The sequence below is a fragment of the Coffea arabica genome, chromosome 2c (assembly GCF_036785885.1).
Source record: "Coffea arabica cultivar ET-39 chromosome 2c, Coffea Arabica ET-39 HiFi, whole genome shotgun sequence".
Lineage (NCBI taxonomy): Eukaryota > Viridiplantae > Streptophyta > Magnoliopsida > Gentianales > Rubiaceae > Coffea > Coffea arabica.
In genome coordinates this window covers 31,923,541-31,935,917 of record NC_092312.1, presented here as the reverse complement: position 1 = coordinate 31,935,917, position 12,377 = coordinate 31,923,541, and the positions used below count along the sequence as shown (strand labels likewise).

General features: G+C 33.0%; 1 non-coding gene across 1 annotated transcript; it reads right to left on the bottom strand.

The window, feature by feature from the left end:
* Positions 1 to 3,516: 3,516 nt before the first annotated feature.
* On the bottom strand, positions 3,517 to 3,622 carry LOC113733532 (small nucleolar RNA R71). Its single transcript, XR_003459044.2, has one exon. It is a non-coding gene; the product is annotated as a small nucleolar RNA R71 (small nucleolar RNA).
* Positions 3,623 to 12,377: the final 8,755 nt, after the last annotated feature.

Here is a 12,377-nt window from a genome sequence, read left to right as displayed (position 1 = left end):
CTTTCAAATGCATCTAGACTAATAATTTGTCGTCGTACGTTTCTGATTCAATCAACAAATTAGGAATAGCTAAAGTAATGCTAAAAGAAATGATACTTGGCCAATTATGGGTCCAATGCGGACAGCCATGAATATCCTAATGCAACAAAACATGCTAATAGCCATGATACTCGGCCAATTATGGGTGCAAGTTTGACTCTACAATGCTTCACTTTTTTATGCTTTGGTTCGATTGCATATGTGTTTAATATTTGACACCCTTTGGGCATTTTCTTGCACTCTTTTTTCTTGATCAAGTTGTCCAAAATACTTGATAGATCACCCAAATCTTTTAAATTGGTAAATCCTACTAAACAACCAAATAAAGTGTTCTTTTTTTCTTCCTTTTTTTTTTATAAAAAAAGGCTCAATAGTGGTTATCTACTCACCCCTTGATGAGTTGAACTCATAACCTAAAGGTTATAGGTGAAGCGTCTTACCACCGAAGCTACATTTCATTGTCAATTAAATCAAGTGTTGAAGTATAAGCAAATTCACCTTTATTCAACTTAATCAAAATGCACAGAAACAACAAAAAAAAACTTAGCCATTTGGCTCTTAAACAACTAAAAATACACAAACAAACATAAACACAAACACATTTAAAACATGTGCAAACTAATTACTAAATAGAATGAGAGATTTGAGAAGGTGGTCACCTGGAAGTACTTGCAAAGAGAGAAAGTAACAGTCTAAGAGCTTCTTGTAGTATTTCAACCCAACATTGGGTCCTTAAGTCCAATCATGGAAATGGATAATCCAAATCCAAACCAGAATGATGTGGAAGGGAAAGATGGAGAGACTTCTTGAAGAGAACCAAAGAAATTCAAATGCAAATTGATTGGAGAGGCAATCCAGATTGCAAACCCTAGCTCAGGTAATAGATTTGACCAAGGAATAAGAAGTGATAACACAGCAAAGGGGATAAATTTGGGTTAAATCTTTTGTATTTGATGAAGAGGAAGACTGTGATGAGGAAGACATGGAGCATAAAGAACTGAGGAAGAAGGATGAAGAGATTGCTGCATCCAAATTCCCGCATATTCTTCCTTACAGTTTAGAAAATGAAAGTTACTTGGACAACCCGAAGGAAAACTATATTTTTGAAAGTTTTGGGGAAGAATGGTCAGCTTCAAATACTAGAATAGAAATTAACGAAGATGTGGGGACTAGAAAGTGGTTTCGAATTAACAGCACCGGAACAAGGCTTTTATATTGTGAGATTTAAAACTAAGCTAAACTATCACCAAGTGATGCATGAACGTCCATGGCTGATGTAAGGTCACTATGTAACAGTCTCTAAGTGGAAGCCAGATTTCAAAGCGGAGAAGGCAGGAATCAACTCTACTTTAGTATGGATTCATCTTCGTAAGCTGCCAATGGAATATTACAATGAGGATTTGATAATGCATCTAGGAAACAAAATAGGCAAAGCTATTAAGATTGACAGATAGACGGCATTGGCAAGCATAGGGAAGTATGCGAGAATGTGTATGGACGTGGATCTAACAAAACCAATGGTGCCTTTTATTTGGGTAAACAAAGAACTTCAAGCAATTAAATATGAAGGACTATTATAAATTTGTTTCAATTGTAGCAAATATAGCCGTATTATTGGGAAGTATAGGGGAAAGGCAAGTGGTGAAGAGGAAATGAGGGCAAAGTCGAATGAAGTGGGTAAGGAGAAAGGAGCTGAAACAAATCCCTACGGGTCTTGGATAGTAGCAAACTCAAGAAAAGAGAGGAACTAGAACATAAGAAGTCAAATAGGAAGTGACTTGGTATTTGAGGGAAGGCCCTTATGTGAGAATAGGATAAAGGAGAGGAATAACAAGTTGAACTGCTAAAGAAAAATAGGGATTTGGCAGAGGGAAGGCAGCATGATGGAAAAATGGGTATGGGGAAAAGGAGGGGGCATCCACGAGTAAGGGGAGAGAACCATATATATTTGGGGGATGAAAAGAATAGAATGAAAATTTGGGGTCAAGGTATAATGTAATCTAAGGATTGGAAAAAGAAAAGAGGGACTCAAAGGCAGAGGATGATAGGTCTGTAGTAAAGGGAAAATATCTAAGATCCTAAAACCATCCCAAATAGTAAGCTTCAGAAGGAAGAAGTAGGGAATTCAAGTAAAGATGAGAGGAAGAAATGTGAGGAGATCATTAGGCCAAGCTAAAAAATCCAATCAAATCAGTAAGACTCTAAGTGTGAACAACTCACCTAAGTCAAAAGAAAGTAGTTTAGGTCTAAATGGAGGAAGACCAAGGAGTATGAACAGATTTGGAAAGGGAAGTCAAATGAAGCATACTCATCAATTGTTTGATTTGAACAAGGATAACTTTCTTATATTGAGCCCAAATATCCAAAACCCTCATCAAGGAAAAGTAAATTGGGGTGAAACAAAATGAGGAAAAAGGAAACAGGAGTTGGATCCAGAGGATAAGAGAAATAGACAAAAAGTGACATGTTTGAAAGATGATCAAGAGGAATGATAGGTTGATCTAGAAGTGCTTCAACGAATGGTGAGGAAATTCTACATGAGTTTGTACTATGCGGATGGAAAAATTAAAGGTGACTCACCGTGCATGGGAGGATTCCTAGGAGTAGAGAACTGGACACTGCAGAGCTTGTATAGACCCATGACAGCAATTGAAGTAAAAAAAGGTAGTGTTTGATATAAATGGAAATAAAGTTCTAGGTCCAGACGGAATTCATGCTCAACTATATCAGAAAGGCTGGGGAATCATAGGAAGGTCATTGATGCAGTTTGTAGTAAGGGTGTTTCAGAATAAGAAGGTCCAAGTAGAAATAAATAATACAATTATTTCACTGATAGTAAAAGTGGAAGGCCCTGAGAAAGTAGCACACGTCAAGCCAATCTCATTGTGTAATGTCCTGTACAAGATTATCACTAAGATTATAGTGGCAACAATCAAATCTTTAATCAGAGAGTTGATCAGAGTAGCCCAATGTAGTTTTATACCAAGTAAACAAACTGCTGATAATATAGTGGTAGTCTAGAAATAATTCACATGGCCAGGAGACTATAGGAGAAGAAATGCATTATAATGGTTAAAGTGGACTTAGAAAAACATATGATAGGGTGAGTTGGGGATTCTTGGAACAAACACTGCAGCTAGCTGGCTAACTAGAGGGACTCATATCCTTAATAATTAGTTGTGTAAGGGTAGATTCCATTGAAGTGGTATGGAATTGTGAGAGGATAGTTCAACAATCTCAATTTGAAGGTAATGCCGTAAAAGACCCAAATGCACAATTTGCTACTTTCTTGGAAATATGTGATACTATCAAAATAAACGGAGTAAGTGAAGACACAACTAGACTTAGGTTGTTCCCTTTTCATTGTGTGATAAAGCCAAGGTATGGTTGCAATTTCATCCTCCCAATCCCTTTACCACTTGGGATGCCCTATCTAGAGCCTTTTTGAGTAAATATTTCCCACTGGATAAGACTGCCAATCTTAGGATGGACATTACTAGTTTTAGTCAATACGATATCGAGTCATTATATGAAGTATGGGAAAGATTTGGGACTTGCTTCAGAAGTGTCTTCACAATGGACTACCCGATTGACTTATCATCCAAACTTTTTATAACGGCTTAGCCTGTCAAACTAAAATTACCATTGATACAGCAGTAGGTGGAGCACTAACGGGAAAGTCGCTTGAAAAAGCTCAATTTTAATAGAGGAGATGCCGACTAACAATTACCAGTGGATCAATGAGAGAAGAAACTCTAGACGGTATGTAGGTATACTAGAAACAGACACTCTTAACTTGCTTAATGCTCAAATGAACAATGTGATTAAATTGTTTAGCAAACAGGTTGGAGTTGGTTTGAGTTTTTCATCTAATGCAAGTGTTTCATGTTGTGCCATATATGGAGGAGAACATGATACTAATGAATGTGTTGATTTTGAGCAAGTTCAAATTGTGAACAATTACAATTGGATGTCTCAAAATAACCCTTACTTAAACACTTACAACCTGGGAGTGGAGTAATCATCCAAATTTTGGATGAAAAGACCAAAATAATGTACAAAGACCAACTAATCCATTGGGATTCCAACCAAGGCAGCTACCAATCGAACACTAAATTGCGGTGAAAAAGCTAGCCAAGGGCATCTCAGAGAGATTTAACAGGTTGGAGGGGAGAATGAACTAACTCATGAGTTTAAATAGAAATGTAGAGTTCCAAATCGGGCAAATTGTTACTTCTATTACCAACAAAAACCAAAGGGAGTTACCAAGTAAAACGGAGCTGAACCCAAGGGAGTATGTGAAAGCCATTACCCTTCGTAGTGGTAGGCAACTAGAAGACCCTCCACTGTTAGAAAAAGAAAAGCAAGATGAGATTGAAGAAATAGAAATTGAGAGGAAGAAAAAGGAAACAGGTGTGGGGGAAAATAACGAGGGAAAACAAAGTGAAGATAAACCTTCATCCTCCACCACCATTCCTATACCTCTGGCGATTCCATTCCCTCAAAGGCTCAAGTCGAACAAGCTTGATAAAGAATTTGAAATTTTGTGAAACTTTTTAAGCAATTGCATATTAATATTCCATTTGCTAATGCTATTTTGCAGATTCCCTCATATGCTAAGTTTCTCAAGCAGATCATGACTCTAAAGAGGAAATTGGAGGATTGCGAAATGATAGCATTAACCGAGGAGTATAGTGCTATTATTCAAAACAAGCTACTACCAAAGTTGAAGGATCTTGAGAGTTTTTCTATATCATGCACTATTGGCAACATTGAATTTTCAAACGCTTTATGTGACCTTGGTGCAAATTTATCTTTAATTCCTTTGGCTATGGCTAGACAATTAGGGTTGCATGAGTTAAAATGTACTAATATTATTTTGCAATTAGTCGATAGGTCTATTAGATATCCATTGGCGGTGTTGGAGAATGCATTAATTAAAATGTAAAAATTTATCATTCCTATAGATTTTATGGTGTTAGATATTGGGAGAGATATGTCTATACCTATCATTCTAGATAAACCATTTTTAGCAACTGCAGGTACTATTATTGATGTTAAAAATAGCAAGCTTAAGTTTCAAGTAGGTGAATAAGAAGTAGAGTTTAAATTGAATAATATGGAAAAGGGAAAATCGTTCAAAATGTCCATCACATTTTGTAAAATGATTTTTTTCGTCCCTCACTTTTAAAAGTGTAATTTTACGTCCCTTACAAATTCATATTAGTCAAATTTGGTCTCTACCTAAGTTTCTGACTAGTTTTTGGCCAAAATTTACCACGTGCCTTGCACGTGATTTTTTTTTAAGGGCAAAATTATCAAATCAAATTTTATATAATTTGATTCATAATCCATTACATTTCACAAAATAAATTTTTTTCGTCCCTCACATTTCACAATATAAATGTTTTCATCCTTCACATTTTTCAAAATTAATTTTTTCATCCCTTATTGATCATGTGTGCTTATAGTTTTTTTAGATTCATGTATATATATATATTTGATTTCACCTAAGCACTACAAATAACATGTAATATATTTATGTTTTATTTCGCAATCAAATAAAGATATATTATATACTATTCACACTACTCAAGTGAAATCAAATAGATATATCCATTGGTTTTAAAAAAATTGTTAGCTTTTTATTTATATTCATTTTTATTCAAAAATTGAAAATAAAGAAGACATTTAATCCAAAATATTATCGAATTAAATTTGGAGAGAAAAAATAAACAAAGAAAAAGTATGATAAAAAAAGTAAGTGATTAGCACTTTCAAATTTTAAAAAATCATAAAACATGTAATTCAACTATTACTTTTAAAAGTGGCGAGTAGAAACTTCAGATTTAAACTGCAATTTGTTAGCACGAATTATAGAATTTGAGTTAGGATCCATTAATTAGATAGTCTTATTATACAACTCAATAAATAAATTATTACCAAAAGAGAAATGTCACAAATATTGAATAGGTTCACATGTTGAAATCATATAAATATATACATGGGTTTAAAATAAAATTATTAGTTTTAAACACCTGTATGTATCTATTGAATAGCATGTGTACAACTACAATTAACATGTTTAGGTGAAATTAAATAGAAATATATTACATGCTATTCATACTGTTCAAATGAGATCAAATAGATATATGCATAGGTTTAAAGAAAAAAAAGTTATTCGTACACATGATTAATAAGGAATGAAAAAATTCATTTTGAAAAATGTGAGAGATGAAAAAATTCATTTTGTGAAATGTGAGGGACGAAATAATTCATTTTGTAAACTATTGGAGATGAAAAAATTCATTTTCTGAAATATGAGAGACTATAAATTGGATTATATAAAAATTGATTTGACAATTTTGCTTTTAAAAAATGATCACGTGAAAGGTACGTAGTAGATTTTGACCAAAAATTAGTCGGAAACCTAGATAGGGACCAAATTTGATCAATATGAATTTGTAAGGGACATAAAATTACACTTTTAAAAGTGGGGAACGAAAAAAGTCATTTTGTAAAATATGAGAGATATTTTGAATGATTTTCCCTACAGAAAAATACACTTCTTTCGCCGATCATGCTTGTGCTATTGGCACTATCGATAAACTAACCCAAGAGAGAAGTCAAGTCAATCTTGGTTTAGATCCTCTTGAGTTTTGTTTGATGCATTTAGGATGGCAAGAAGGAGATAATGAGGGAATTGAAGAATTGGTCCAATATTTGGATGCTCAATCGCCTTATAGAAGAGGAAATATGTATGAGAGTTTTGAACAAGAAAAAGAATTTCCATCATCTTCAGAGATAGAAGCTCCAAAGTTTAGGTTCAAATCACTTCATAGTCATTTGAGGTATGAGTTTCTTGGACCTAATGAAACTTTACTGGTGATTGTTAGTGCTTACTTAGAGGGGGAACAACATGAAAAGTTATTAAGAGTTCTAAGAATCATAAAAAGGCTATTGGATGGACCATCTTGGACATTCAAGGAATATGTCCTACTATTTGCATGCATCGCATTCTCTTGGAGGACAATTGCAAATCGGTGGTAAAATTGCAAAAAAGGCTCAACCCAAACACGAAAGAGTAGCAAGATTAGAAATTATCAAATGGCTTGATGCAGGTATAATCTTTCCTATCTCCGATAGTGTATGGATTAGTCCAAGTCATGTTGTTCCAAAGAAAGGTGGAACTACCATAGTCAAGGGTAAAAATGATGAAATTATTCCGTCTAGACTTGTGGTAGAATGGAGAGCATAGTTATTAAACCCAACCCGGGAAGGAACCCGGCGAAGGAGGTGGGTCAACGAGTTACTGGTTGAACCGGTGGGTGAGTGGTTGAACCGGTGGGTCACTACATATATTTAAATATTATATTTCATAATTATTTATATAAGATATATGATATAAATTGAAATAAATAATGCCATAACAAAAGCTCATTTAATTTAATTTGTTATAAAATAATTAATTCATATAAGAATCAATCAAATATAAAGTTATTTATTAATATACCAAACTTCAAGTGTAAAATTTTATCTATATTTAGTGTAATTATCTAGCTTATTTATGAATTTTAAGTGTAAAAATTTATTAAAAATAATATTTGTCTTTAAATGAATTATGTAATATGTTTTTTTTGGAATCCATTTTATAACTTATAGAGATTGGAGGGTAATAAATTTTTATTAAAAGATTCCAAATAAATTTGTTTTAGAGAAAAAAAGATAGAATTGAAAAAACATTTATATATCATACTAAAGCTACTATATCAACATATTTGGAAGTAGTTCGGTGGTAAGCAAGCGGTAGTGTGGTGGCAGAGGTCGGAAGTTCGAGTCCCAACAATAGTAATATAATTTTTCCACAAAATCCGGTTAGTGACAAAACCGGCCAAAACCGGCCGGGTTTCCGGTTTAACCCGGTTCGACCGCCGGGTCGTTGACTAGAATGGAGAGTGTGTATTGATTATCGAACGCTCAACATGGTTACTAGAAAAGACCACTTTCCTTTATCCTTTCTTGATCAATTATTAGAGTATATAGTCAGATATAAATTTTATTATTTCCTTGATGAATTTTCAGGTTACAATCAAATAGCTATAGCTCCTAAGGATAAAGAGAAAACGACATTCACATGTCCCTATGGCACTTTTGCGTTTCGAAGGATGCCATTTGGTGTTTGCAATGCCCCCACAATATTTCAATGTCATGATGGTAATTTTCTCCGATTATATTGATAAAATTATGGAGATATTTATGAATAATTTTTGTGTGTTTAGTTCTTCATTTGGCAATTATCTTCATAATTTGGAATTAATTTTGTAGCGATGTGAAGAAACCAATCTTGTTCTCAATTGGAAAAAGTGTCATTTCATGGTTCATGAAGAAATTATTTTTTAAGGCACAAGATTTCCTCTAAAGGAATTGTGGTGGACAATGCAAAGATAGAAGTAATTGAGAAGATGTCACCTCCAAATAATGTCAAGGGGATTCGTAGCTTCCTTGGACATGTGGGATTTTATAGACAATTTATTAAGAATTTTTCCAAAATAGCTAAACCATTGTGTGATTTATTATATAAAGATAACTCTTTTCATTTTGATAATAAATGTTTGATTGCATTTGATAGGTTGAAGAAGGAATTAACTTTAGCCCATATTGTGACTTCATCAGAATTGCCGCTACCATTCGAGTTAATGTGTAATGCAAGTGATTGTGCGGTAGGAGTCGTTCTAGGGCAAAGATGGGAAGGAAGGTTGCATGTGATTTATTGCGCTAGCAAATTGCTACATAAAGTACAACTCAATTATGCAACTATGGAAAAAAGCTATTGATGGTGATATTTGCTTTAGATCATAGTTAATAGAATCTAAAGTTATCATCTATATAGATCATTCGACTCTTAAATATTTGCAACATAAGAAAGATGCAAAACCCCATATAATCCGATGGATTTTATTATTGCAGGAATTTGATGTGAAAATAAAAGATAAAAAAGGATTGGAGAACCTTGTGACGAATCATCTTGCGACTAAAATACATCTCTACTGATAACCAACTTTCAATTAAAGAGAATTTTCTGGATGAATTTGTCCTAACACTTGTTAATTCTCCATAGCATGCAGACTTTTCTAATTATTTGGTAAGTGGAGTAATACCAAAGGGTTTCAATTATCACCAAAAGAAAAAATTCTTGTATGATGTTAAAAGTTATTTTTGAAAGGAACCGTTGCTATATAAATATTGTGCTGATGGTATGGTACGTAGATATATTCCCAAAAATGAGGTACGTAATATCTTATATCATTGTCATAATCTAGAAATGAGCTGTCATTTTAGTACTTCAAAAACTGTAACAAAGATATGGCAATCGAGGTTTTGTTGGCCAACTATGTAGCTAGATGTTAGGGAATATGTTAAAAGTTGTGATGTTTGTCAAAGAATCGGCAATATTCTAGAAAGAATGAGATGCCCCTCACTACTTTCTTAAAAATTGAATTATTTGATGTGTAGGGTATGGATTTTATGAGACCATTTTCTAGTTCTTTTAATAATAAGTACATTTTAGTAGCTGTAGATTATGTTTCTAAATGGATGAAGGCAATAGTTTGTTGTACTTAGATTTCTTAAAAAGAACATTTTTAGTAGGTTTGGTATATCTAGAGTCATAATGAGTGATGAGGAAAAATAATTTTATAATAAATAACTTGATTCCTTATTACTCAAATATGGCTTTAGGTACAAGACATCACTTCCATACCACCCTCAAGCCAATGGACAAGCAAAATTAGCAAATTGGGAAATCAAGCTCATTTTGGAGAAAATGGTGAATAAATCACAAAAAGATTGGGCAAGTAATTAGATGATGCATTTTGGACTTATCAAACAGCATTTAAGACACCCTTAGGGTTGTCGCCGTATCGTTTAGTTTATGAAAAAGTTTGTCACTTACTTGTAGAGATTAAACATAAGGCTTATTGGAACATTAAGCCAATTAATATGAAATTTAATCTTACAAATGGGAGAAAATTGCTTGACTTGAGCAAATTAGAAGAACATCAACTAAATGCTTATGAAAATGTCAAGATATATAAAGAAAAGATCAAATTTTAGCATGATAACGTTATTATCCCGAAACAATTTGAGGTTGGAAAAAAGGTACTTTTATATAACTCATGCCTTAGATTGTTTTCGAGAAAACTCAAGTCAAAATGGTCGGGACCATTTGAAATATTTCAAGTATTTCCTTATGGAGCAGTCGAGATCATAAATGCAAGAAATAAAAGGTTCAAAGTCAATGGACAAAGGTTGAAACCCTATTTGATAGGTGAAACATCCCGAAGGGACTCACTTGTCTATTAGGCGATTCTTCTTCAAACTAAAAGAACTTTAAGACGAAAGTCGAGCTAACGATTATAAACAAAAGCACTAATGGTAAGGCAACCCAATGTTTTGGTGATTTATGTTAATTTGGTGTAATTTTATATTTAAATCATGTGTTTAAGTTGTTTTGTTGTTTTTCATTTGTAGGAATTGGAAATAAAAGCAAAGATGGTCATTTGAGGTGAAAACGGTAAACTTTGATCAAGGAACTCAACCCTTCAATTTGAGTAATTGCTGTTTTTAATTTGTTAAAGAGGGTTAGAATGCATGTTTTGATCATTTTACATGTGCGTGCATTGATCATTTTGACAAAAGAATGATCTAGACTACATTTTGAGCAATTGGGGTAAAGTGTGTAATTTTTGAAAAGTTAACAATTTCTGCAGAAAAACTGCAGATTAGAAAATGCAAGCTCTGAAAACGTGGCATGAGCTCACAATTTCACAGCTCACGTTTTGTCTTCGGCAAAACTTACATAGAAAACGCAAGCTTAAAATGTGAGTTTAAGGTTACATTTTCAATAACTCGCGTATTGTCTTCTATAAAAATAAAGTAGAAAACATGAGCTTATGGTCATATTTTCATCAGCTCGTGTATTGGATTTTGTAATTTTATAGCAGAAAATGTGACCTGAAAAATGCGAGCTCTAGCTTGAGTTTTAAGTTCATGTTTTTAGGTCTTTGTTTAAAGAAGAAAACATAACCTCTTTTCTTCTTGCTCTTCTTCTCTTTCACCTTACGTAATTCATACACACACACACACTCTCTTCACAACATCTCATTTTAACTCCATTTCCTTGTAAGAAATCATCAACTTAACACCTTTAACCTTCTTAGAGATTTTTTTAACCAATTGAAATTCAAGAAAAATATCCCAAAATTTGGTTTCAAGGAGATTGGAAGTTAGGGTTCATAGGTTCTAAATTCATCAATTGAGGGTCAATTGAGGTGATTTTCATAGGGTTTTTTACATAATTTTCATCACCAAACATCTTTCTACATGATTGAGATAAGTTTCTTCATTGAATTTTTGTATTTTAGAAGTTGGCATTTTTCAAGTTCCTGAATTTTCTGAAATCTTCTAATTTTGAATTTTTTATGATTATTATGGATGTTAATGGCCTCTAATCTACTTATTAAGGATATTTAAGCAAGTTCTTCGGTTCAAATGTAGCAACTTGATGTTTCTTTAGTTGTTAAAATTTTAAATTTGCTATATTTGGATAAAATTGAAAAATTAGTTTGGATTGTTAGTGAGCTCCTTTCATTGATGTTCTTAACTAAAAGTTGATTGGTTGATGATGTTATTAGTATGTACATTGTTTGTAGAGAGTAATTTTGATGAATTTTGTAATTATTGGGTATAATTTTTCTTAATCATGTTTATGGTTAAATATAGATTATTTGTTGCTAGTTTAGGCTTGCTATAAACATGATTATTGTTAAAGTCACTCAATTGACCTTAATTGTTGTCCAATTTAATAAATTGGTAATTTTAACAAAATTTTTTGCATTTTTAATGTCATGTCTTTAATGTTATAATTTCGGACAATTTTTAATGTTTAATTGATTCTTTATGACATAAGGATGTGTACTTGTGGTTATTTACGCCAATTTTAATCCCTATACATGAATGGTGATTTTATAAAATGTCTACGATTAATATATAAGTGAAAGGATTTTTCTCTAGGTGTTTTATAAGAATTACTTCTTGTATTATGTGTGAAGTATACTAATTTTAGCCTGATATATACAGATATTTGTAATTTCTCTTTGTTTAGGCACTATGGTAAGAGGTTGAAGGGCTATTATTCGTGAATCATCTTCCTCTCATGAGAGTAAGGAGAGTGAAAGGAGTGAGGAGATGGAAATGAGTGAGACAATAGAGGAGAGTGAGGAAGAAAGGTCTCTGTCAACCCAACCAATGGTGAGGCGTCAAAGTGGGAGCATGTCCTG